The sequence below is a fragment of the Theropithecus gelada genome, chromosome 7b, assembly GCF_003255815.1.
Source record: "Theropithecus gelada isolate Dixy chromosome 7b, Tgel_1.0, whole genome shotgun sequence".
Classification (NCBI taxonomy): Eukaryota; Metazoa; Chordata; class Mammalia; order Primates; family Cercopithecidae; genus Theropithecus; species Theropithecus gelada.
This window is the reverse complement of record NC_037675.1, coordinates 27,333,418-27,359,073: the sequence shown is the minus strand read 5'-3', so window position 1 is coordinate 27,359,073 and position 25,656 is coordinate 27,333,418.

Below are 25,656 nucleotides of genomic sequence, written 5' to 3'. Positions count from 1 at the left end.
AGAACTTTACTTATTTATCTTTTCAACCTTAAATATAAGTTTCTAATTTTCTCCATACATGTTTTTCACCTTATTTGTTAATATTTTTCTCTATATAGCTGGTTATTTTTTTTCTCTCATGAAGGAATACTTGTTATTGTTTTTTTTCCTATCTGATTGTTGCTGGCATTCAGAAACACAGTTGCTCTTTGTATAATTATCTTGTATCTAGTATCATTGTTGAATTTTCTGATAATTTCTAATCATTTATTTCTAGAGTATCTCTGATTTTCTATATTGAAAGTCATTTTGTCTGTAAAGAATAATTGATCACTTTTCTTTTTGAATCCTGATATATCATTCTACTTTTTTTCTAATCTTTTTGCATTGGTTGGGACCTCCAGGGAAGTTTTGCACAGAGGCAATGACAGTGTACATTATTTTATTCCCTAACACACATTTTTACAATAATATTTTATGCCCATAGATTTTGTATTGTCATAGTAATGATTCATAATCAAGTCTATATGTTGTTTATCTCTGTTTCTGCCTTCTCCAGTCCTTGGCTATTGCCAACTTATAGAATTCAGTTATATCTATTTCTTTACAACCAAGTCCAGATATATTTTATAATGCCATTCCCAGAACTTGGTGAGCTGGAAATTAAATTGTCCCAAGCCTGTGGTAAAAGCCCCTGATCCTCAGTCTTTTCCTTTAAAACCCTCTGGGCGATGTGGGAGGGGTGCTATAGGTGATTTAAGACTGTCTTTCCAATCCTCTTCACTGCCTCTTCCCTTAGTATGATTTTAAAGCCAGATATTGTGATTGCCCACTTGATTTTTGGTTCTTATAAAGGTGCTTTTTCCTATGGTGAGTTGTTCAGTTTTGTGTTGCTGCAGAGAGGACAATCACTGGAGGCTTCTATTTGACCATCTTGCTCTGCCTCCTCTCAATGAATAATCTTAAAAACAAAATGTTTTAAACAAATGACATGCCATCATATAAATATGACATAACTTATTTAAAGATTTTTCTATTGTTAGACATTTAGGTTGCTGCAGGGTTTTATTGTTAAATTAATACTTTAATAAATACCTTGTATATAAATTTTAAAAAAAAACCCCTCTGTTATTTGAGAAACAGACTGCTGAAAGCTAATCCTTGCCTGAGTCCTCTCATTCTGGCCCAGTGTCCTATTAATCTTTGCCAATTCTTCCACTTTAGGGGATGAACTAAGGATATAGACCCACTTCAAACCAGAATTATCTCCTGCTATGTGGATGCTACTACCTATACTGCCCATATTGCTACACATTTCCCCAGTGACTAGACTAGCAATTATTAGCTATATATTTTTTATATCTCTAACATACCAGAGGGCTAAAAACAGCGAATCACTATGACAATAAATAGCTACTGATGAATAGCTACTGGCAGGGAGGTGGGCTTACCAAAATCTCTGGAGGACTAAGAATAGCTAGGAAAATGTCCCCTATATCCCCAGACAATTCCAACATGCCACCTTCTTCCCTCGTTTAAGAATCACTGACCTTGAGAAACGTATTTTTTAGTTTTACCCACTGAGTCATAGTCCTTCAGTAACAAAACCCACTTGAATAGAGCCATAGTTCTCTGTGCCTCGTTAGATGCCATTATTACGACTGTAGATCACTTCCTTCTCCCACTTACCAAGTTTATTCCTGTTATAGCCCATCTCCTCTAGGTGCTTTCAAGGCCTCACAAGTCTGTAAGGGAGCTTTTGTAGTTGTTGGCAACAGTTAGAGAAATCGTTTAAAAAGTCGTCATTTATAAAGAAACACACTAAAATGATAATCTATAATTACAAATGCTGCAGTAAAAGTATCATTAAGTAATAAACAATTATTTTGAATTGATGAGATTCTTGCTATCCTTGATCTCCCTCTTATTACTGTATTATCATATATAAGGAACAGCAGCCACTCTGAAAATCAGTTTAGTGTCTTGCTTCTTTTCAATGTATACTTCTTAATTATATATTTTCCTATGTTTCTGCAGTTTCAAAGCAATTCTAACAAATCTAAAAATTAAATACCTAGATATAATATTTTGATACATTTGGTGAACATTTACACCAAAGCAACACAGAAAACACTCCATTATTGGGCATGTAATTGCAATTAAATCAAGCTTTTCTCTTTTTGAAATAAAAATAATTAACTCAGTAGCTTTTATATTACAGCCTGAAAGTGCTGTTTATTGTTTGGTCGATTTCAATTTTCTAAAAAAGATTAATCTCATTAGAATCTTAGCTAAGGAAACACACAAAGGTGAAAGAACAAAAAAGAGTTGGACAAATATGACATTTTCTGAATAATATTAAGATATATGTCTGTTGGATCATCTGTAAAGGAAATTATTAGGGTGACAACTGCAGAGGCAGAATCTTTTCCCACTTGAATACCCTCCCGGTTTTCAAGGGGATAAGCCTGAGTTTCAGAGCCAGTTCTACAACTTACCAGCAGAGTATCCCAGAGAAATGTTTTAACAGTATCTCACAGTATCTCTTTCCTTATAGACACATTGAGGACTACTGAAATTCTGTCTTAGTGGACCATCATAAAGATTAGAGATCATTTATGAAAACGCCTTGACACACAACAGGTATTCAATCAATGATATTGTCTTTCAGCCCTTGTTAAAGGAATATAATTCAGTTGACATTTTCTTTTATTTCAAGATTCGAATCTGAATCAAATCCATCATACATGCATTGAAAGCCTGCTACGTTGAAGAAACTAGGCACTAAACCAGAGAGAAAAGATATGTAAAACACTGTCCATTTCCTGATTGTTTATCCTAGTCACAGGGGACAAAGTCAAGACACGTACCAAGATAACTGACAATCCAAAAGCATAAGTGAGTGTTTAATAGATGAGTTGCACATTGTCATCCACAGTAAATATATACAGAACAAATAAATGAATGAGTTAAGAGGAAAGAGAAGGGCTTTGTCCTCAGTTGGCCCTGGGAGTTTTTTTTTTTAATGAGTTAGAATTTTAAATTGAAATCTTAAGTAAGAATTGGCTTGGATAGACAGATGTAAAGAAGAACATTGTTTCCAGCAAAAGTGCAAAATATAAGTTCAGCTCAAGAAATTGCAAGCAAATCAGTTTGGCTGAATACAACAAAACAACTGTTTTTATGGCCTATTCATAAAAAAGTGAAACACCTTTAACTACAGTCATGTGCCTCAATAACAATGTTTTGGTTCACAACAGACTACATATATGACAAGGGTCCCATAAGACTATAGTTCCATATTTTTACTGTACCTTTTCTATGTTTAGATATGTTTAGAGACATAAATACTTACCACTGTGTTATCATTGCCTCCGGTATTGTGTACAGTAACCTGCTGTGCAGGTTTGTAGCTTAGATATAGCAATAGGCTATACCATATAGTCTATATGTGTAGTAAGCTATATCATCTAGGTTTGTGTAAGTACACAATGATGAAATAGCCTAACAACATGTTTCTCAGAATGTATCCCTATAGTTAAGCAACACGTGACTATAAATGGAAGACGCATTCTCTGGAAAGCATTTTAACTACATCTGGAAAGTCATATTTTGGAAGAAATAGATAAACAATTACTTTGACCTAACAGGTTATCTTTCTTTTAGAATTTTCCTTCATTTAAGTAAAAATGAATAGAAGACTGGTCAAAAACCCAGTTTGAAATCAATAACTAAACCAGTCTATGATTACATAATAATATTACAACTTGCTTTTAGCATAAATTTACAATCATTCAAAACCCAAGTACATTTATTGCATAATTTCATAACCTCCTATCAACAAATTTACCCCATATATTTAGAGGAGTGCCCACATTGGTCCTTCCTGTTTGCTCACAGGCCAATAAACCTATGACTTTCACCTTGGAGGTATGCCATGTTCTTATGCTCCTACCAAATCTGCCCTTGGCCAAAGTCATCTTCTCTCAAAAGAGCAAAAGTTCTATTTTTTGCCATTTCTGATATTGCTTTCATGAGATCACCAGTGTCTATGCCAAGAATGCTTCATTATTTTCTTTCTAAATTGCCACTCATCAAGGTGTTATACACAGCTGGATTTTTTGTGTAGATGGGATAACATTCCTCCACCTGAATCTGAGGCATACGTTATTTCTTGGAAGCAAAACAATATTGCTTGTGCTCAGCATCTGACTTTCTCAAAGCCTGGAGTTTCTCAAAGTTTCTCATAGCAGCCCTTTCAATATTTCCTCCTTTCTTTAGCTTCTGCAAGCAACTCTCAAATGATTCTCTCAAACAAAATTGAATGCTTCCAACAAATAGACAGACAGACAAATGCAAGCAACACAAAATAAACCATGTTTGTCTCACAGAATCAAACAACAGTTCAGGCACAGTACTTTCTCTATCCATGTACAGGCAAAGAACATGAGATGACCCTTGCCCTCAAGAATTTCTAACCTCTTCCTTTCAGTTACCCCTGAAAGGCTTAAAATAATATGGAGTTGGCTCTGGATTGGCCTTTGTTCACCTATATTACAAACAATTCAGTTTGCTTATTTTACAGTTAGAAAAGCATTTAGTGCATGCATAACTCAGAAACTCATGCAAGGGATTTGAATGCAACAGTTTTTTAAAATGTAAAGTCTATACTTCTAAAATAAAAGAGGTACATTTTTAAATAATTGTGGGTTTTCCCCCAGCTTCTATCTTTAAAGTTCCCCACAAAATTAGGATCAAAGTTGCTACCAATATACACCAATATATTTAGTTAAATTGGAATTTTTCTCCTATGCAATATCTGTGTTACTTCTTTGGCTTTCAAATGTTAAATTTTGGCAAGAGTCTAGGAGATAATTGTAGAGGCGATACTAAATCAAGGTGCTAAGGACCTGAAGGAGTTAATGGGGTTTCTAATATTGCTAAAATCATGGCTCTGTTGTGGTAGCATTTATTTTTAAGATACTACTAGTCCAAAACAGTTATGGAAAGGCTTCTGAAAAGCATCTGCAGCAATTTTTTAAAAAGACAAAATAAAACAAACAAAAACAAAAAACCAAAAGAAATAATCCAGAATTCACCACCCTGTCCTCCACAGAATCTACATTAAGAAAAATGTCTGGGTATTGAAACATCCTTTGAAATATAAAAAGTGTGATATGTATTATTTGGTTAAATTGCAAGTATCAGGAAGAAGAATCACTAATAAAGAAGATGCCCACTGCTCATTCTTCTTGTTACAATAAACTCAAATGAATCATAGCATGATAGCGGAAGGTAGAGCTTCAGTTTATCACAGAAATGCTCTTAATTAGACTTGCTACGCCAGTGTATGTCTCATCTGGATTGCCCATGTATTATTGATAAACTTTATTGGGTTATTTTACATATCATATATTCATCTTGGTCTGATCAAGGCTCAGTTGTGTGTTGCAGTTTGAATTTGCCAACTATGGTTGGCTGGTTGGTTCACTGGAGTTCATCAGCCCACAGTTCTAATTCAGGATGTCATTGAGGTATGAATATATTAGGTTATTCTGCAGCCCAGAGGTTGATCCTTTATTAGCTCTTCAGTATTTGATAATTATAATGAAGATCACAAAACTGCAAGATCTAATTAAGTTTGGAACTTTCCAAAATTGACTTTCCATACAAAATTTCATGCTGAATGAATGTGACAATCCAGAAAATTAAAGAAATAGCCTCTTGCATGACTATATTTCATTTCCCACTTCATACATAGAAGCAGAGAATCCTGGGGCTAAAAACAGGGTTGAACAACTTCTCAAATTAAGAACAATTTTGCACATGACCAAGATTTTAATGTCTGTTCCCATCCAAGAAAGTTTGTACATAATAATAATGCTTATCATCAGTATAGGCAGTTTAATTTTCCAAGTGTTTTTACCTGTGTTATCTTGCTTTATCCCCTGAGTTAGGTGGATGAGATATTGTCATGCTACCTTGTGGAGCTGTGTGAGTTCACACACTCAAGTAATAAGTTGTATGTTCAATTAGTAGTAAGTTGACTTTTTGAGCCACCATGTCTTCCTCTGAAAAATGGGGATAATAATATTTCATAAGATTCCTGTGAGGGTTAGAAATGTTCTACTTAATCTGACGTTTCTACTTTATGGTTGTAGTGATCCCCTCATCTACTGGACCTGATTGTCTTTGAGCTAGAATTTTGCCCTAGGCAGTGTTCTTGTTTCTAAGTAAATGTGCCAAATCTATTCTGGACTGTGGGAATGAGGTAATGTGCACATCTTAGCAACAATATTTGCTCTTAGGATTAGGAGTTGCAGAAACCAATTTAGCTGCAATTTCCTTCATGAATACAAACGCAATTGACAGAGCTAAGTCATAATCACCAGATTCCATATGAACTTTGTCCAGAAAATTGACAAATGGGTACAGTTTGCCCTTTATTTCATGGAAAGATAAACCATCTCAGATGGTGCACAATATTTCTGATGGGTACACTGTAAATATGTGTATTGTACTCGCTGTTATTCAGTAGGCATCATCTGAACTGGTTTCCAGGTTGTATTCTGACTGCTCTCTTATTTTCCTCCCTTTCTACTGATCATATTCCGGAGGAAGGCTGGTCTCACGTAAGAAGCCTGAATTTTTACCAATGCAGTGCATTTTGAGAACTGAGGAAGACCCTTGTCTGTGCTTTACTTCCACCAGCAGTCTTTATTCACTAATGTGAGCTGACTCAACAGAGACTGATTTTTTTTAATGTCACAAATGAAAATGTTCCTGAATGAGATAACTTGTTATCATTCACGTTTACTTTTTTCTGGACAGTTTGCCAGATCCTCTGAATGTGGAAGAAAGCTAAGGAAAATTCTGGTATCATAAGATGCAGAGCAGGTAGATTTTCATTGGGCAGAGCAGTAGCACACAGGAGGGTCTTGAGTTCATTAAAGAACCTTAGGTGCTGGCTAGCACAGCTGCTGGTAGGTGGAGGATCCTGGTATTCAAAGTAAAGGTGGGGCAGCACAAACATGCTGATGTCTATAGCTGTGATTTCCCAGGGCCACTCTTGCCATTGAGCCTTTATTTTATTTTTTTGAGACAGGGTTTCGCTGTTGCCCAGGCTGACATGCAGTGGTGTGATCTTCGCTCACTGCAACCTCCACTTCCCAGGCTCAAACAATCCTCCCACCTCCACCTCCCAAGGCGCATGCCACCACTCTTGGCTAATTTTAGTATTGTTTTATAGAAACGGGGTTTCACCATGTTGCCCAGACTGGTCTTGAACTCCTGGATTCAAGCAATCCACCCACCTCGGTCTCCCAAAGTGCTGGGAATACAGGAATGAGCCACCGAGCCAGGCCTGAGTCTTTTCTTGACACCCTCTCTCCCTTGAGGGAACCTGGAATCCTTTCCACTCACCTTCTCACTCCATGTACTGACTCCACTCTGGCTTAGGTCACTGTCAATTCTTATTTTGGACTCTTGGCAAGAACATACATAGCCCAAAATGTGGGGAGTTATGGCCTGTTCTCCTGAGTTCCCTACTTCCAAGTATCCCAAAACATTTATTTTATTATTGTTATTCTGGGAGGATTGGGGAGAAGAGAAATTAAATGCTTCCCCTTAGTCTTCGTATTTTCCTCTCTGCTCCATTTTCCTCTCTGCTTTGGGACTTCCCAACTTTCACATTGCAACAATTATCAGCAGAGCCCTCATTTAGATCTGAGCTACAGAATCACAAGCCACATACATTGAAGTATCCACTAGGACCAGAGATTAGTGCATACATTTCTAATTTTTGTAGCTTTCATTTCATAAGAGCCTTTATTAAAAATCAAATGTATACTAAAGATAGAACTGTTACCACCTAAACTTCTAATAGGTAATTAGCAGAAAATGGGAATAACATAAAATAGAATGTGGTTAGAAATAAATCAACTTTTAAAAAAGGAGAAAATAAACTTACAATAATGGCAAAAGTGCTCACTTCCCAATTTTGACTCTCTGACAAAACTTTGTCTATCTTCCACCAAAACATACAGTCTATGAAGGCAAAGCTTGGCTTTGTCACTGTTGTCTCTTTAGTGTCTGAGTAGTTTATATACACAATAAGTACTTAGTCAACATTTGTTGAATGAATGGTTAAGTGAACATCAGATTAAAGGAAGAAATGTACAGTTGCAAAAGGTTCCATTGACATAGTTCTGAATACTCAAAGAGGATTTCTTTTTGTGACCAAGACAGTTAGAATACTAGGCTTTAATTTTATTGTCTTTAATTACTACCAACTAAACCACTAGATTTTAAGCTCAGTAACAGCAGAGATATTGTTTTCCTTTTTGTTAAACCACAATTGAATAAATAAGAAAGGAACTGGCAGGCACAAACAGGAGAAACAATAGTGAATTACTAGGTAAGTGGAAAGTACTACGTTAATGTTATAAAATTCTGACCAAACATTTTGTTTAGAGAATATACACATACAAAAAGAATAGAAGGACATGGGGAGAAAAGTACAGGAAATTATTTTAAACCTATATTTTAAACCATTACTTCTCTCATGCTTTGGATCTACTTCTGTACAACAGGCATCCAAGAAAGGCTTATTGTCTGCTTAATTGATTTCTATTCCCATCTCAAATCAACAATTTTAATATATATGATACCTTAATTTAAAATATATTAAAATATAGTCACCGTGTCCTGCAATAGATCACTAAAACCTATATCCTCTGTCTAACTCAAACTGTACACTTTGACACCAACATCTCTCCTGTCTCCCACTTTCTCCTACCCCAGCACCCTCTGGCAACCACCATTCTACTCTATACATCTATGAATTTGACTTTTGTAGATTCCACATATAAGTGAGATAACGCAGTGTTTGTCTTTCTGTGCCGAACTTATTTTACTTAGCATATTGTTCTTTAGATTTATCCATGTTGTTGCAAATGACAGAATTTCCTTCTTTTTAAAAGTCTGAATAGTATTCCATGGTGGGCATTTATACCACATTTTCTCAATCCATTTATCTATTGTTGATGGACGCTTAGATTGCTTCCATAGCTAGGCTATAGTGACTATAGATGACCCATTTTTTTAAAGTAGGCAAGTAATCTAAATAGATATTTCTCCAAAGAAGATACAAAATGACCATCCAGCACATGAAAAGATGTTCAATATCATTAGCCTTCTTAAAAATGTAAATAAAAACACAGTGAGATATCATGTCACACATACTGAGATGGCTAGAATAAAAAAGACAGAAAGCAAGCATTGGTGAAAATGTAGAAAATCTGGAATTCTCACTCCACTGGTGGGAATATAAAATAGTACAGGTACTTTGGAAGACAGTTTGGCAATTTCTCCAACAGTTAAACATAAAGTTTACCGTATGATCCAGCAATTTTATTCCTAGGTATACACCCGCAAGAAACGAAAACATATGTCTACTCTCCAAATAGAAGGTTTTACATGAATCTCTATTGCAACATTATTTGCAATGGCCAAAAGGTGAAAACAACCCAAATGCCCATTACCTGATGAATGGATAAATATAATGTGGTATATTTAAACAATGAATTATTTTTCAACAGTAAAAAGAAATACACTGATAAATGCTACAGCATGAATGAATCTTGCAAACACACTAAGTAAAAGCATGAATGAATCTTGCAAACACACTAAGTAAAAGAAGCCAATCATAAGCATGACGTATTGTGTGATTTCATTTACATCAAATGCTAAGAATAGACAAATCTATAGGGACTAAGTAGATTAGTGGTTTCCTAGAGCTGGGGAAATGGGGTGATTGGGAGCTGAAAAAGAGCAAACAATTGATACATGCAAGAGTGTAGATGAATTTAACAGACATAATGTTGAATGAAAGAAGCCAGACACAAAATGGTACATACTGTATGATTCCATTTGTACTAAGCTCAAGAACAGGTGAAACAATTCAGTGGCAACAAAATTGAGCAGATGTGACCTTTGGGGATATTGGCTGGGAGCAGGAATAAGCCTTTTGAGCTATCAGAAATGTTCTATTATATTCATCTCAAATGTGGGTGTCTGAGTGAGTGTGAATATGTGTGAGTGTATATATGTAAAAAATTCATTCAGTGGTACACTGAATACTTGTTCAATATACTATGTGAATCAAACCACAATAAAAAAGTTTTAATTAAAAATGTGTATTTAAAAATTGTTAAGAGTAGACTTTAAGTGTTCTCACTACAAAAATAATAAGTATGTGAGGTGTGGATGTGTTGTTAGCTTGATGTAATCATTCCACAATGTATACATATATCAAAACACTACATTGTACCCACAAATTTATAGAATTCTTATCAATTAAAAATAAAATAAAAAATATGAATTAAAAATAAACATTTATTTATTTTTTCCTATGCCCACGTAATTGAGACTCACTTCCACTCATTAGAAGTTACAAATGATAGGCAAATTGTTAAGTCTTCAAAAGTCTTTTCCCTTTTCACTTCTCATACTCTCTCACTGCCCTAGTCATTCATTCCTCCATTCAATTATTTATCAATGGAATAACTGTCTAGTGCCCATCATATACCAGATACTGTGCTAAACACTGATGATGCAAATATGAATACCTTCAGAGTATCACATGTGAGAACATAAAAGAGTATATTAGGAATCATGTTGCTAAGAAACAGTGGAGTGCATGGAATTTTGGGGTCATAGAAATCAGAGTTTAAATACTTTTCTATCATTTATTACCTGGGTAACCTTGAGTTTGTTAATTCTTTGTTTTATTTTTGATAAGAGAACAGATTTTATAATCTAGCACAATGTTTGCTTGTCCTTAGACGGTGCCCCACAAATGATGGTGAACGTGGATGTTGTGATGATGCTCCAATAGAGGCACGCATGGGTACAGGGGAAGCTTAGGGGAGAGAGGTCTCATTTTGCCTTAGGGAGGCTTTACAGGGAGATATTTGAACTGGTGTTTTACAGGATATATTCTTAGGCATTTAAAGAGAGAGAACATTCATGTCTAATGCCTTAGTAGTGTGAGGGAATGTGGAGTGATTTAGAAGAGGCCAGGAATTGAATAGGGGAAGGCCAAGAATGCTTGGTGAGAGGAGCAGGAAGAATGAAAGCAGTCGGATTATGAAGGGCTCTTTAAGCCTAAGATGCATGTGTTGCCTAGAAGATGGCAAAGTAGCATTGAGAGGTTTTGGAACAAGTTAACATGGTTAAATTTTGATTTGAGAAAGCACCCTCCTTGCACTGTAGGAGATTGGTTGAAACAGTGTAAGGCAGGAGAAGCAATTAAGTATAATCACCTTGAAAAACTTTTGATCATACAACATCAGAATAAAACTCTTGATGCAACATAGCCCAAAACATGTTTGCTTGTTATGAATTATGAACATGTATTGTACTAATATACTATATATACCATAAAACTCATAGAAATAAAAATTAGAAAAGAATGCCATGAATTTGAAAAAAAATATTTTTCTATTATGCTACTTTTTACTATAATTAGCTAGAATTTCAAGGCATAATACACACTTTGGGAAGATATGGGTATAAATCTTTATTTCAAAGGGTCTTTATGATTTCAAAACTTTCTGAAGCTTTGTCAGATATGATTAGATTTTCATTGTTTGTACTTCATAATGCAGCTAACAACAAACTTGCTCTATACATAGGGGGATGATTTGTGCTTCCATTTGCTTAGGTTTGCTTGTGCTTGCATTTTCAGGATTACCCTTAGTTTATGAGTTTATGTTTTTTGCCTTTTTTTTTTTTTTGCAGTAATCCTTTCAAGACCTGAGTCACCCAGTGAGAGCTGATTTTGTTAAAATGAAATAATTTAATGTGGAAATCTACTCGCTAAGTACTGTGATGCTTAGGAAAAATTCAAAGGAAATAAAGATGTGGTATAACAGCAGTCCTCCATATTGTAGAACTCGCACTCTTTCTGAAAGATTCCTTTGACAACCTGACATGATATTTGAACATCTGATGTGCAGACTAAGAAAGGGTAGAAGATAAATTTGTATATTACATAAATGTATAGCTCAATTGTTTTCTAACTTTAAGGTAAAAATAACTATAAATCGACAATGCAGTGCTTTCTTCCCACACCCCGGGGATTCATCATAGAAACTCCTGGAGTTCACACACCTAGTTTTGAGGTCATTGCCCCAGAGGATACCAGAACCAAGCAGTAGAATGGGAGTGGTGAAGAAAAATGTAAAAGGTAGAATCAACTGGATGTCATGCCAAAAAATATATTCTTTTAATGATTCCTGTTGAATCAATTAATTTTTCTTCTTAAAAATTTATCTTATTATAACTTTCATTTTGATCCACACATTAAATCTGAAGTACTGCAGAGTATAACTGTCATTTCAGGTTATCTTAATATTCTTATTTGTGTTTACTTACATATCCAAAACATTATACATGACATGCATTATGATACATAAACAATGAAAATCCATTTATATCTGACAGAAAGTCAGAAACTAACTTTTGTAGCACTATTTTACATTAAAATATAAAGAATCTAATTAAACACAGGAAATATATGTTTAAAACTTTTGTGTTTGCTTTGCAACTAATTAGAAGAGTCTAAATTATCTGTCTCCAAAAAAAAAGAAAAAAAGAATGAAACTAGATCCCTGCCATTCACCATATACAAAAATTAACTCAAAATGGATTAAATATCTCATACTATAGAAGATCTCATACTATAAGAATCTCATATTATAAGAATCCTAGAGAAAAACCCGGAAACACCATTCTAGACATGGGCCTTGGGAAAAAAAATTATGACCAAGTTCTCAAAAGCAATTGCAACAAAAACAAAAATTGACAAATGGAACCTAATTAAACTGCAGAGCTTCTGCATAGTAAAAATAAACTGTCAACAGAATAAACAGACAACCTACAGAATGGGAGAAAATATCCACAAACTCTGCATCTTACAAAAGTCCAAAATCCAGAATCTATAAGTAACTTAAGCAATTCAACAAGCAAAAAGCAAATAACCCCATTAAGAAATGGGCAAAAATCATGAACAGACACTTCTCAAAAGGAGATGTACAAGTGGCCAGCAAACATCAAAAAATGCTCAACATCATTAATTATCAGAGAAATGCAAATCAACACTACAATGGGATACCATCTCACACCAGTCAGAATGATTGCTAAAAAGTAAAAAACAACAGATACTGGTGAGGATACAGAGAAAAGGGAATGCTTATGCACTGTTATTGCAAGTGTATTTCAGTCACTATGGGAAGCAGTGTGGAAATTTCTCAAAGAACTTAAAACGGAAATACCATTTGACCCAGAAATTCTTCTACTTTGTGTATCCTAAAGAAAATAAATCATTCTATTAAAAAACACATGTATTCATATGTTCATCACAACACTATTCACAATAGCAAAGACATGGAATCAATCTAGATGCCCATCAATGGTGGATTGCATAAAGTAAATGTGGCACATATATACCATGGAATACTGTATAGCCATAAAAAAGAATTCATGTCTTTTACAGCAACATGGATGCAGCTGGAGGCCATTGTCCTAAGTAAATTAATACAGGAACCAAAAACAAAATACTGCATGTTCTCAATTACAAATGGGAGCTAAATATGAGTACTAATGTACATAAAGATGGCAACAATAGACACCGGGGACTACTAGAGGTGGGATGGTGGGAGAGGGAAAAAGGTTAAAAACTAACTGCTGGTTAATACCCACTGTCTGGGTGATTTCTATCCCAAACCTCAGCATCATGCAATATACCCATGTAACAAACTTGTGAATGTACCCCTTGAATCTAAAATAAAAGTTGAAATTATTTTTAAAACATTCTGATTTTAAAATTACAATAAGCTCCAGATAATTTTTATTTATCTTATCTTACATATGCGTATATTGTTACATACACTACATTATACATATGTATAATTTATTTTAATGTTATATTTACAATTTGTAAATTATATGCCTTTTATATTTAATTTTTATTATTCTTGTTGTTTATTTTTTTCATTTCTTTCATCATAAACATCTCAGCCAGAACCCAGGTAGAATAAATAAAAAGATACAACTTACCAATTTAATTGTATTTTTGTCGAATGCTACAATAGCAATAATGGAAATTAGTGTTTATTTTTGACTTTCAGTTTACCTAATGTTTTCAGATGTATTTTTTTATTTGATGCTTCCAAAATTCTGTGGTAGATATTAGCATTATTATGAATAGTGTGGCCTCATTTTATACATGAGAAAATTAAGACTTATCAAGGTGAAGTGATTTGCTTAAAGGCTTCATGTTCAGTAAGTGCAAGAGCTAGGAATTGAGATCTTATGACTTATTTTTTTTTCCCAAATAATACCCTCTGTTCTCTTTGCATATCATATTGTGCAATGAGCTTTTCCTATAATTAGTAGATCTTGCAGGGAATTTAAGAGAAAAAGAGGTTATATGTTTCAAAACCTTTTAAGTGTTTAGATATGGGAAATACCACACTAACAAAAAACCACAAAAAATATTATGATGGACAGTTATTGTCAACCATTACTTTAAACAGCTATTGATATTTCACAAAATGAATTTCACATCTTTATCTTTAAATATATAAATTAATACTGTCTGATATTTTTACTTAAGTCTCTCTGTCTCATTCCTTTACTCTCCTTTCACCCCATAATTATCCTGAACTTGTAATATATTGTTCCCATGTTTTTACACCTTGCTTATTAACCTTGTATAACAAATACTATTATTTAGGCATTTAAAAAATGTGTGTGTGTATAGCATTATATTATATAATATATTTTAATTGGCAATTTTCAACTCAATATCATGGTGGAAAGATTTAATTTATTTATGGTTCTATGTAGTATTCCATTGTATGAGTAAGCTACACTGCATTGCCTAATTGAGGGTAACTTCGGTATTTACTCTTTTTCCCTATAAGAGAATTTCAAATGCTCACCAAATGGTGGTATCAATTTACATTCTCGTTCATATTCCAATGCCCTTATTTTCATAATATTAACAGTCTTTTTATTTCTGCAAAACTAATGGATATGGAGTGATATTTCACTGTTTAATTTTTATTTGCTTGATTATTGTGAGGTTGAGCACTTTTAATGCTTTATTGACAAGTCAGGTGTTTTTTCTGTTTCTTTATACTTTTGCCATATTTTTTCTAATGGGTTGTCTTTTAAAAAATATAAAAGCATTTTCATATTCTGGATTACAGTCTTCTTTTACATATAAGTTTTAAAAATATTTTCTACTTTGTGGCTGGTCTTTTTACTTTGTCTTATAAATGTTTCTAATTTAAAAGTAAAAATATTTATCAATTTTTCCCTCTAGGAGCCTTGGTTTGTATACTTTCTAAGAAACCTGTCCTTTCTCCCTAAATTCTTGAACAGGATCTTTTTTTTATTTTTATTTTTTTTTTTTGACAGTGTTTCGCTCTTGTTGACCAGGCTGGAGTGCAGTGGCGTGATCTTTTTGGCTCACTGCAACCTCCGCCTTCAGGTTTCAAATGATTCTCCTGCCTCTGCCTCCTAAGTAGCTGGGATTACAGGCACCCACCACCACACCTGGCTAATTTTTGTACTTTTAGTAGAGATAAGGTTTCACCATGTTGACCAGGCTGGTCTCGAACTCCTGAACTCGTGATCCACCTGCCTCAGCCTCCCAAAGTGCTGGGATTACAGGCATGAGCCTCCGCGCTCGGCTCTTGTGCAGGAATCTTTAAATGGTATGGTATGATTTAAAATAATCACTTCTCAGTTCATAATAATGTGTTCTTATTTAACACCAAGGATTTGAAATTTAAAAAACAAATGCCTGGAAAAAAGCCAGTATGAAAAGGCTACATACATACTGTATGATTTCAACCATATATCATTCTTTGCAAAACTACAGAGACAGTAAAGATATCAGTGACTGCCAGTGGTTTGGCAGGAGGGAGGGACCAATAGCCAGAGCACAGAGAATATTTAGGGCAGTGACATTCTTCTGTATGATACTGTAACAGTGGATACATGTCATTATACATTTGTTAAAACCTATAGAATGTACAACACACAATGAATCCTTATGTAAACTATGGATTTTAGTTAATAATAATGTATCAATACTGGCTCACCAATAATAACAGATGTACTACACCAGTGCAAGGTGTGAATAATAAGGGAAAATGGGGAGGGGTGAATCAGGGGGCATATAGAAACCTGGTACTTTGTGCTATTTTTTTCTATAAACCTAAAATTATTCTAAAAGTTAAAGTCTGTTAATTCTTTAAAAATGCATTCTCTAGCAATGAATTTTTTCACATATGAAAGTGATTGGATTTTAAAGAAAATATTAGAGAAGGACTGTTTTTGTGATTCAGAAATAAATTATCTGATAGCTAGGGTGCCCAGACTAGTAATGGTTTATGGTTCTTGTTGTAGAGTAATTATAAATAGCATTTTCTATCGCTCTCAAAAGATGTCCTTAGACAATAAATGAGATGATGTTTCTGCTTGTAATCCTATAAGCTTGGCTTTCAAATTTGAGATACACAGGTTTCTTTTTGACTAAAATAGGTTGGAGGGTGGTTTATAGATGTTTTCCCACATTTCTTCATGTTTAGTATAAGAACCAGCTTGGTTTTCAGCAGGATGATCATCTCTGGCTCTGGGCTCAGAAATGACAGTTATAATGAATAATTTGGGGAAAATGTCATAGTTTATGCTCGGAGAGAGGTGTGGTGTCAGGAAGACGTGTATGTTAGAAAGCAATAAGTCTTATTCACTGGGAAAAGGAGTTGGAATCTTTCTTTATATGAAACATGAAGATAAGTTTGCTATTCCGGGTTCTTCCGCTTTGCTCTTTGCCTTGTTCTGCTCACTTCTATGCAGGAGGAAGTGAACTTGGGCTCTGGTATCAACTCTGCTACGTGGTCTGAGAAAAGTCTTTTCGAGTATCTGTTTCTTCATCTGGAGAAAAAGACACTTGTGTCAGAGGATATGCTCTTTTAGTACTAAAATTGCATGACGAATGTGTTCTAAATTTTTCACATATGATATTAGAAGTAGTGGGAGATAAAACTGGAAAAATAAATGATGTAAGAAGGTGGAAGTTCTGGGAAATTCAGACTTGGGACTTGCATATGTAACTGTGAAAAAGTATCTGGAATCAAACAAAAATTTGCACTGAGAGCAATTAGAACATCAGAAAAAAATAGTATAAACAACTGTTTGAAGGCATTTGAGGGAGGCAGCTAGTACTTGAAAAGCCATAATCACACCAAGAAGATGTGTTAGTTCATTTGCATTGCTATAAAGGAATATCTGAGACTGGCTAAATTTACAAAGAAAATAGGTTATGGCATATGGTTCTACAGGTTATACAGGAAGCATGGCACTGACATCTGCTTCTGGTGAGGCTTCAGGAAGCTTTCAATCTTGGCAGAAGGCAAGAGGGGAGCAGGTGCATTGCATGGCGAAAGAGGGAGCAAGACAGGAGGTGCTAGGCTCCTTTTAAACAACCTACTTTTTGTGAACTAATAGAGCAAGAACTTGCTTGTCACCAAGGGGATGGCACTACGCCATTCATGAGGGAACCACTACCATGATCCAATAGCTCACACTAGACCTCACCTCCAATAGTTGGGATCACAATTTCAACATGAGATTCTGAGGGGACAAATATCCAAACCATATCAGAAGTTAACAAACATCCTATGCTTTGCTTGTGCGTTCTGAAATTTAGGTGACTCTTGGTGCTAGGTGTGCAGTTGACAACTGAGGGGGAGATTCTTCTAAAAGGCAAAGGACCCTGTAGAACTTTGGCAACAATCTGGTGCTGAAAAAACAAAACTTGGATTTCAGGACTGTCAAACCAACCAGGATTTGAGAGTCTAATTACTATAGTGAAGAGAAGCACTAGAAAGTAAGCTTGACCCTCTGCTTTTCGACATGATAAATTTTTAAACTGCTTAGGGTTAGAGCTTAGACAAAAACATGCTGGGAAACAAGGTGGGATTATTGGCAGTCTCATGATCTGATGAAGAGAAAAAATAAAGTTCAGGATATGTCAAAGAGGAGGAACCTAGTAAATATCTCAGACTTTTATTTAGGATCCCTAGAGAAATAGTTGTCTGTGGACATTTGTCCACATCTTTGGATGTGTGTGCTCTCCAAACCTCATGTTGAAATGTGCTCCCCAATGTTGGAAGTCGGGCCTAGTGTGAGGTGTAGGATCATGGTGTCTTAGTGCCATTCCCTTGGTGATGGTGTGCGGCAGGTGAAACAGAGGCATACTGAGGTTTACCAAGTCTGAAATCCAGCCTCAAGTAATTTCGGTCCTGGATTAGACGGAGACATTCTGTTTTTACTCTAGCTGAATGGGACAGATAACAAAAAATATTGTCTGGAGACTATCCAAATTTTCAAACATGATGTATAATATTTAAAAAGATGCATGTGCACATACACACACACACAGAGTCTGAAATTTTTTAACAATAGGCAATAGAAAGCAGTGTTAAGGCACAAACCATGACTGGGTGCAGTGTCTCATGACTGTAATCCCAGCACTTTGGGAGGCCCAGGTGGGTGGAACACGAAGTCAGGCGTTTGAGACCAGCCTGGCCAACATGGTGAAACCTCATCTCCACTAAAAAATTAGCCAGGTGTGGCAGTGCGCACCTGTATCCCAGCTACTCAGGAGTCTGAGGCAGGAGAATCGCTTGAACCTGGGAGGTGGAGGTTGCAGTGAGCTGAGTTTGCGCCATTGTACTCCAGCCTGGGCAACAGAGAGAGACTCTGTCTCAAAATAAATAAATAAATAAATAAATAAATAAATAAATAAATAAATGAATAAAAGGAAAGAGAGAGACATGAACTATTATCATCCAGAGTCCTTCAGTTTAACCGATAATGGGAGGGTATAGATAGGACCAAGAAAAAGGTGGGGAGAATTGTAAGAATCATTTACCTACAGTTCCTAAAAACAGTTAAATCAGTTGGACTCTCTGTGTTGTAAATAACAGAAATCCTACTCTAACAGACTAAAACAATGGAGAATTCATTGCTTCATTAACTGAAAATTCTAGGGATGTGCTGGGTTTTTGGATGGATTTGTTCTGGGGTTCAACTTTGTCATCAAAAACTCAATTCTGCTCTGTACAGTGTCATCTGTAAGTCTTCCGTGATGGTAGCAAAGTGGCTATAAGAATTCCAGAATTCACATGTGCACAACTCTCTCCACAATAAAAGAGAGGGCTGTTGTAGCCTTCTCAGAATTCCAAGAAATACTCTACATTTGGAATCTCCAGGAAACATTTTTCCAAAATTAATTGTTATAAATTGAGTTAAATGGAACAAACCCTTTGATCAGTAACTGAAAAATGAAATGGAAATGCTCTGATTGGTTAAAAAGAATAACAACCCACTCCTGGAGCAGAACACTATGTATTTCAAAAGCAAAGAAAAAGGTGTTAGAGAAGGATAATCAATAGGCACTATAGAAGTTCTGAATAAAACATATGCAAAATGTGATGAAAGAGAAAACATACAGCTATAAAGGAAAGAAATGGCAAAGACTGCAGGTCAAGTGACTATCCTAGAAGAACCTGTGTGACATGGTTTGGCTGTGTCCCCACCCAAATCTCATCTTGAATTGTAGCTCTCATAATTCCCACATGTTGTGGGAGGTACCCAGTGGGAGGTGATTGAATTATGAGGGCGGGTTTTTCCCATGCTGTTCTCATGATAATAAATAAGTCTCATCAGATCTGATACTTTTTTTTTAAAAAGGGGAGTTCCCCTACACAGCTGTCTTGCCTGTTGCCATGTAAGATGTGACTTTGCTCCTCCTTCGCCTTCTGCCATGATTGTGAGGATTCCCTAGCCATGAGGAACTGTGAGTCCATTAAACCTCTTTTCTTTATAAATTACCCAGTCTCAGGTATGTCTTTATTAGCAGCATGAGAACAGACTAATACAGTGTGCTACAGGAAACAGAAAAAAAAATTCCAAAGCAAACGCTAGGAACTATCAAATTTAACATGAGTATTGAATAACTGGAAGAAAAAGTTAAAAAGATAAGCAACTTGGAAGATAGTACAAATTAAACATAGATGTCTGTAAGTAAATTTAAAAACAATGGAGCAAAAATAGCACCATTACTGAATTTATTTAAAAATTAGAAATAGGGCAGTACAAAAACAAGGAGGGTAGAAATCAAATCAGTAACAGGGAGGAAGTTCCCAGGAAAATAGCAAATAGAGCAAAAAAAAAAAAAAAAAAAAAAAGAAGTATAAAGAGGCTATAATATGTATGGAGGCCAGAAACTGGAGATTAAATCCATCAATACATGGTATTCTCTAAAGTGTAGACTAACATAATTAAAATAGAATCCTTCCAAAGATGTAATAGAAAACTCCCATAAAGTGAAAGAAAATTCACTCCTGTGGATCAAAAAGTCTCCCTCTATACCAAGGAAAGCTATTGACAGAGAGCATAAATCATTCTTGGGAGATTACTAAATGTTAAGAATAGCCCCCTCCCCCAATCCTCATCACCAAAAAACAAACAAACACATTGATTTTAAATTTAGAAAATCTTTTTAAAGGATAAAAAGCGATCTGAATTGTAGATTCAATATTTAATGTTATTCCACAACAAACCTCAAGTTTTTGTGAATGTGTATGTGTTCAGATATGTGCATACTCCTGTATATGTGAAAATGTACAAGATAGTTTAAAAATTTACATCAACATCCTGGAGCGGTGGCTCACGCCTGTAATCACAACACTTTGGGAGGCCTAGGTGGGAGGATGGCTTGAGGTCAGGAGTTTGAGACCAGCCTGGGCAACATAGCAAGACTCTGTCTCTATAAAAACTAAAAATAAATGAATAAATAAATTAGCTGGGTGTGGTAGTGTGTACCTATAGTCTCAGCTACTTTGGAGGCTGAGGTGAGAGGATCACTTGAGCCCAGGAGTTTGAGGTTACAGTAAGCCATGATTGTGTCACTGCACTCCAGCCTTATTTTTTTTTTTTTTAATTACACAGAGGAACAAAGGATGAATAATTATTTGCCTTACCAGAGCTACAGTGATTATGACCATATGATATTGACCATGTAATATTGGCATATGATAATCCCTGAACATATCAATCTATTATAACTAAACTCTACTTATGACAGGGTGGACTGCACATGCAGTCATGACGAATGAACTTTTCAGTGCATAGTATTTGAATAATTGGTTAAACATACAAAAAAGAAATTGGACTCCAGCCTTTTACTTATGCAGAAACAAATCTCAAGTGGATTAAAAACATAAATATAAAGTGACAAAATTATAAAATTTGAAAAGAAAACACAAATAATTTTAATATCTTAGGTGAAGAAAAAGATCCTATGACACAAAAAGGGCAGAACCAAAAGGGAGACCATAGACATATTTGGCTCAAATAAAACCAGGGACTTCTGTTTATCAAAAGACATCTTAAAGAAAGTGTTGGCAAAGGTTTGAAGCAATCAGAACTCTTAGACATTTCTGGTGGGAATATAAATCAGTATAGTCATATTGGAAAACAGCTTGCATTACCTCATAAATGCAAAGCTACCCCATTTCTCTAATACACTCTAGAGAAAATGATGCACATGAGTATCGGGACTCATATAATCATGTTTGTAGCAGTACATTTTGCAAAAGCAAAACAAACAGACAAACACATTGGAAATAACCCAAATATCATTCAGGAACAGAATGGATGGATGCCTTGTGTTGTAGATATTCTACTGAATCCTAGAAACGTGTGTAAAGGAATTAACTACATCTACTGCAAGAACTGGATAAATCTTAGGAAAAGTAATACAGGATGGGGGGTAAGCAAATCATAGCAGGATATGTAGGATATTATAATATTTGTATAAAGATGGTTTCTCAATAATTATTAAAGTAGAAAAAATTGTGACAGAATCAATGAACAAATATGAGTTGGAGATTTGAAAAATCAAAACCAAACCATAAACTAGATAAAACTATCGAAAGTAATCAAGAAAGAGAGTAGAAAGAACACAAGCGTGTATACAATTAAAATGTATTAGATTTTTATTGCTGCTATAACAAATTACCACAAAATGGTTTAAAACAACACAAATGTATTATCTCACAATTCTGCAGGTCGGAAGTATGGGGGTTCAGGTGGTCAGCTGGTTGGTCTGCTCCAGGTCTCGTGAGGATGAAATCAAGGTGACTGCCAACCTGCTCTCATCTGGAAGCTCTGAGGAATCTGCTTTCAAGCTCTGTTGGCAGAATTGAGTTCCTTTTGGTTGTAGGGCTAAGGTCACTGTTTCCCTGCTGGCTGTCAGTCCAGCTTCTTCACCTCTTTAAGGTTTCCTGCATTCTTTGTCAACCTTCCACCTCCCTCTTCAAACCAGCAGCAATGTGTCACATCATTTGCCTTCTTTCAGTCTCTCTCACTTTCACTTCTGCCACATTCCTCCTGCTACATCCTTATGATTCCAGCTGGAGAAAATTATCTGCTTTTAAGAGCTCATGTATTATGATTGGGTCTACCAAGATGATCCAGGAAAATCTCTCCTTCTCAAGGTCTATGGCCTTAATCACATCTGCCAAGTCCCTTTGTCGTGTAACATAACATATTCACACATTCTGTAGATTAGGACCTGGGTATCTTGGGAGTGTGTGTTGGGGGCTGAGGAAGGTATTATTTTACCTATCATAAAAGAATTAGAAAAGAGAAATATCCACTAATGCAGAAAAATAGAAAATAAATGATAAAGTACAACTTTGTGCAAATAAATGTGAAAACCTACTGAAGTGGATGATTTTCTAAAAAATATAATTCGCTAAATATTAGATGCAAAAAGCCAGAAAAAAATCTATCCATGGAAAAGAATAAAGAATATGAAATTTCCCACGAAAGCACCAGTCCAAATGTTTTCCCAGTTATTTTTTTCAAATCTTGAAGCAATAGATACTTTCAATATTATCTACATGATCCCAGAAAAGTAAGAAAGGGTGTGCCAGCTGTTGTTTATTGGTATCCAGCTCCTTATCTGATCACTTGCATTCTCTATATATTGAGGGTCTGGAAAGAGGGCTTTTGTTAGCCGGGTCCTGGTGATTTTTGCCTATTGGAGGTGCTAGGGCAAGATTAGGAAGGAAAAGGAGTGAAGAAACCACGTTTTGCCTTTGGCAGTGGTGGCTGCTCCAAATCTGGTGTGAGAGGGCTCATGAGTGGCAGGGATGTGGGCTGCAGAGGCCCTGATGGCTACAAGTGCACAGAGGTCTCCCCTTCACGTACTGCAGCTGCTTCCCGTTGGTCTTAAACTCATGATGAAACTAACTTCTCTCTTTTGTCCTGCTATCCCTTCCAAATATTTTGAAACCCAATTTTCTATTTTAAGTCTTTCTTTGCTTGTAATACCCTGAGTGGTTTTTGTTCTTCTTATTGGAGTCTGACAGATACAGAAGGTAATCTTTTGAGTTATTTTTATAAAGCCCACTAAAATTGATCATATAATCTGACAAAGGCAGTGTAAAAATAAACCGAAAGCCGGTTTTATTAATGAATGTCAATGCCAAACCTAAAGTGAAATGCAATATAAAGTATTAAAATAAAAACAGAATTCAATGGATAATTTTCAAAGTAATAAATCATGGGTAACTAGGGCTCATCCCAAAATCATTTATCATATGAATATGTCAAAGGACTACAAGAGAATGAAATAGCAGGTGTAAATTTTTCAAAGGGGGAGACAAGTTTATTTTTTATGATAATGTGCTTTTATAGCACCAAAGAATCAGCTGAAGAGCTGTTTAAAACAATATGAATATTTAGTAAGGTGAGTGATTTCAAAATTAATTAATAAAATAATTAGCTTTTAGTTTAAAAACAATAATTAGTACGAAGGGAAACATCTCAATAACAAAAGCAAAGAGAAAAGTAAAGTTGGAAATAAACTTTTGAAAATGTACGGAATTTACATAAAGGAAACTTGAGAACCCTGGCAATGGGCATGAAAAATAACTGAAGATATGAAAAGACATATCTTGTTTTGTTGGTTAGAAGGTTCAACATTGCATAGATATGAATTCTTTGTCACTTAATCTACAAAAAACATAATTTCCCATCAAAATACCAGCGTGTTTTTATTTTATTTTTTGTTTTTAGACTCTGACAAAACAATTCTAGAATATAAATTTGAGAAGTACTAAGAGAAAAAAGAAAAGTAATGTGGGTGGACTAGCTGTATCCAAATATAAAATGTACCATAAATGTTATAGTAATTAAAACAGTATGGCAATGATGCAAGAATAGACTTGCTGACAATGAAACAGAGCAGAAATTTCAAAATAGACTCAAGTGCCCATGAGAATTTAATATAGGATACAGCTGATATTTCAAATATTTGAAAATATGCACTTCTTAATATACAGTAATAGGATAATTAGCTACTCATATGATGTAAGTTTAAATATGCCAGACACTTCTCTCTCATATCAAAACAAACTCCAAGTTTGTAAAAAAATAAAAAGACAAATAAAAATTATAAATATTAGAAGTGCACGTGGGTGAACTAGTTGGTATTCTTTGAGTGAAGAAAGCTTTTCTAAGAATAAACATAAAACCCAGAAACGTTAAAAGAAAATAACTGATGTAATAACATATTTAAAATTTTCTGTTAGGCAAGATGGATGGATGCATGGATGGATGGATAGACAGATCGTTAAATAAATAAAGTCAAAATATAAATATTACACCAAGCAAAAAATACTTGTAAAGCACATGCCAAGGAAAAGGATTGAGTCCTTAAATATTCAGAAAAGTACATTGAAATTAATGTGATAAAGACTAACCATTCAACAGGAAAATGTGCAAAATATATGAACAATAGTCAAAAGGAAAGAAATACAAATGTCTAATAGTCTAGGAATATTCCCAACATTCTTCAAAATTAATGACATTCAATTTAAAATAATGGAACATACTTTGCCATGCATCACAATGGGAAAAATTAAATAAATCTAGAATCCTGTTACACTTTACGAGAGTATGAAACAGCACAAACTTTTTGGAGGTAAAGAGGCAAGTTCTATACAGATATCACATAAAGAAATACCACAGCTGGGATTTTCCCTGCAGAGTTCATTTATGTATATATGTATGTATGCATGTATGTATGTATTTATTTATTTTTGAGACAGAGTCTCGCTCCGTCACCCAGGCTGGAGTGCAGTGGCGCAATCTCAGCTCACTGCAACCTCCGCTTCCCGGGCTTAAGAAATTCTCTGCTTCAGCCTCCTGAATAGCTGGGATTACAGGCGCATGCCACCATGCCCAGCTAAGTTTTTTGTATTTTTAGTAGAGTCGAGGTTTCACCATCTTGGCAAGACTAGTCTTGAACTCCTGACCTCATGATCCACCTGCCTCAACCTCCCAAAGTGCTGGGATTACAGACGTGAGCCACCGCACCCGGCCTCATTTATGTATTTAACAAATATTAATGAACACTTACTACGTGACCTTTTCTATGTTAAATAACAGGGATATAGCAGTGACCAAGACAAAGTCTCTGCCCTTACAGTACAATCTAAAATGTAGTGTTGCTCATAA